The sequence below is a fragment of the Lygodium microphyllum genome, chromosome 8 (assembly GCF_053477565.2).
Source record: "Lygodium microphyllum isolate KBCC chromosome 8, Lygodium_microphyllum_v1.1.10, whole genome shotgun sequence".
NCBI classification, from domain to species: domain Eukaryota; kingdom Viridiplantae; phylum Streptophyta; class Polypodiopsida; order Schizaeales; family Lygodiaceae; genus Lygodium; species Lygodium microphyllum.
Genome location: NC_141142.1, coordinates 30,287,459 through 30,290,467, shown reverse-complemented (window position 1 = coordinate 30,290,467; position 3,009 = coordinate 30,287,459). Strand labels below are relative to the sequence as shown.

General features: G+C 41.4%; 1 pseudogene; it reads right to left on the bottom strand.

The window, feature by feature from the left end:
• Window positions 1-1,340: 1,340 nt before the first annotated feature.
• Window positions 1,341-2,431, bottom strand: LOC148032106 (tubulin beta-1 chain pseudogene; annotated as a pseudogene).
• Between the last annotated feature and the right edge of the window lie 578 nt (window positions 2,432-3,009).

The window sequence follows — 3,009 nt, the reverse complement described above, 5'->3', positions numbered from 1 at the left end:
TTATCCATGGTTGGACATGGAGCTAGACTAGTTTAGGCTAGTTAGGTAAGCTTCATTACATTGGTATTAGAGCCTTGCTTTGATCCAAGGCAGGCTTTGATTCCATCATTTTCATGATTATGACCTTGCTAGGGAGGTCATTGTCCATCTACAATTTGGCTACAACATGTACAATTTGACTACAGTACAGTTTGGTTTGGTTAGAACCATGGATTTCTATGTCTAGTTGATTGGGGGTGACTTGCACAGTAAACCGTGGTTGGAATTGAAGTAACTCTCATTAATCTTGGTTAAGAAGGTGGTTCTTGGCATGATCTTGGTCAAGATGGAGGTTCTTGGCATGATCCAGTGGATAATGGCAGACTCTAGCTAACTTTGTCAGGTCATGGTCCATTTTGAGGCCTTTTTGGAGGTCTTTTGGCAAAAAGAAGGCTACAGGCATTTGGAAAAAGGGTAAAACATTAACTACTTTTTGGAGAGACATGTTTCTTTCTCTCTCTTCAAGCTTGCATTGAAGCTCTTGTGCAAGAAATCTTCTTCCATCTCACTATCTTGGCTCCTTGCTTGGCTCCAATGGTTTCCATGGTACCTTGTGCTTGAATCTATAGCTTATAAGCTCTTTACATAGAGCCCCATTTTAACCATGATTGATCTCATTTTTCTTCAGCTGTAAGGCAAGCTGATTTTGCATTGTTTGTGCCTGAAGATCCCTTCTCCCTTATGCTAGGGTTTCTTCTCGGATAGTAGGAGCAGATATCGGCCGTGCTCTCTGCCAAGGCTCGCCTCTTTCCTAAGGTTTCTTGTACCAGTGAAAAATGGGTGATGTTCATAATGTGCAACGTCTTGTATGTGATAATGGATTGGGTATGGTTAAGGCTCATTTTGGGGGAGATGATGCGCCTTGAGTAGTATTTCCAAGCATTGTTGGTCGGCCTCGACATACTGGTGTAATGGTTGGGATGGGGCAGAAAGATGTGTATGTTGGTGATGAGGCTCAGTCAAAGCGTGCTATTTTGAGCTCTCATCTTCTTCCTGAAAACCCTAGACATGACAGTCATTTGCAATAGTGAAAATTTCAAGATTCAATAATTCATTTTATGGGGCTTTCGATCTCAAATCCCTAGGCATCAAGATTATCGAGGGCTCCCTCGATGGCCATGCCTTCCTCGTTTGCTACCATTAAAGAGGCAGATATTGTTATCTCGACTGTCGAAGAGCTAGATATCCTCGAGCAAGAGAAGATCATTGTTGCCATCAAAGAAGTTGGTACTGTGAAGAGGTTCTTGCCTTCAGAGTTTGGCAATGATGAATGAAGAACATTGTTCCAGATCTTCTTCTCCTCATGGCATCAGCTCCTCATCTTCATAATCTACCTCATCCTCAGTAGTAGCATCTTGGTATTGCTGATACTTAGATACCATATCATTCATGTCACTCTCAGCTTCAGTGAACTCCATCTCATCCATTCCTTCACCCGTATACCAATGCAAGAAAGCCTTTCTAAGGTTGCCTCAGGTGACATGGCCCCGAAAAGGAAAATAGTGAGCCCTATCTGCAACGTCTCTTCTACTCTCTCCAGCATTCTAAGGGGTCTGAGGCCTTACGCAACAATGTTGTAAAAGGGACTATGGATTTACATCAAATAGAAAAACCTTCAGAATCAATTGGACAAGAAAGAAGTGCTATGCGATGAGAAGATGAAAGTTGCTTTTGGATAGGACAAATTTACACTCAGTGAAGTGTTTATCCTGATGAGTCCTCACCTCACAAAGAAGAGCTGAACCCTTAACTTTGCATCTGGCTCTGGTGTACAGTTTACTGTCTATGAGCCTTCACTTGCACTATATAACTAGGCAGCACTGGAAGGGGAATCCTGATTGTGCTATTTTCTGATGTATCTAGATAGGAAATTTAATTCGTGTCCAATGAATGTGGAAGCCATCTTCAAACCTTTCGGTGGAATGTCACAAACATTGGACTTCACATTGTTTGGTATCCATTCTACAAAGTAAGAGGGGTTTTTGTTTTGGACATCAATCATATGCTCATCGACTTCCTTCTACTCATACAACCTCAAAACATAGCAGAAGCAGTCAAGTAACGCCCATGACGAGGATGAGCTGCACACATCATGTTCTTGGCATCCCACATCTATTGAGTAAGTTCTGGGATAGTAAGAGCTCTATACTACTGTGAACCTCTTGAAGTGAGAGGTGCAAATCCCACAAGGAGTGGTAGATTTTGCAAATTCAGGCTGCTGTTTAATAGATGGAGAGATCTAGATAGCTTGCTCTACAGTATTTTGGATGTTTAGGATTCCTCCACCAGACATTGCTTTTGCGGCCGGCCTACTTTGTGCAGGCATAAGTTCCAACAAAATTGTTCCCAAGGAAAGCAAGTATGCTACAATCTTCATGCGGCTGAGTGCCATTGTTTGTGGAAGAACTCCCATCATCAAGGCCAACTTGTTTGGCATGAAGAAGGAGAGCAACGAACATGAGAACGAGATAGCATTAGAGACAAAGGCATTTTTGAAGTGAAAGCAGCTGCTGGTGTTACACACCTGGGAGAAGAAAACTTGCAAAGAACAAGATTCACCAAAGTAGTAGGAGAAGATCCATTTATGCTACATCTACCTTCCTCTTCTGATGCATCACAACATGAGTGTAGTCTTGTGCAAAATGAATTGTAGCTTATGGTTGATAAATTGAAAGATACAGAAAAAGCTTGGCGTATTTGGGAGTGGTCTTTGTGTTAGCTTGTGGCAAGCTGTTTGAAACTTGGAGATGTCAAAATAATCAAAGAACAACATTCAAAACAAACCATTCCAGCACATTGATCCTTGGTTTAGAGGCTGTTGATCAATAGGCAGACTGTTTTCATTAGTAAAATATTCTACATACTCTTGATGACTTCTTTCATTAGTTAGATATCAAGGAATTGAATACCCTTAAGCACCTAAGAAGAAGCGGATATTCATTCCACTTTATAGAAGCTATTTGAAGAAGT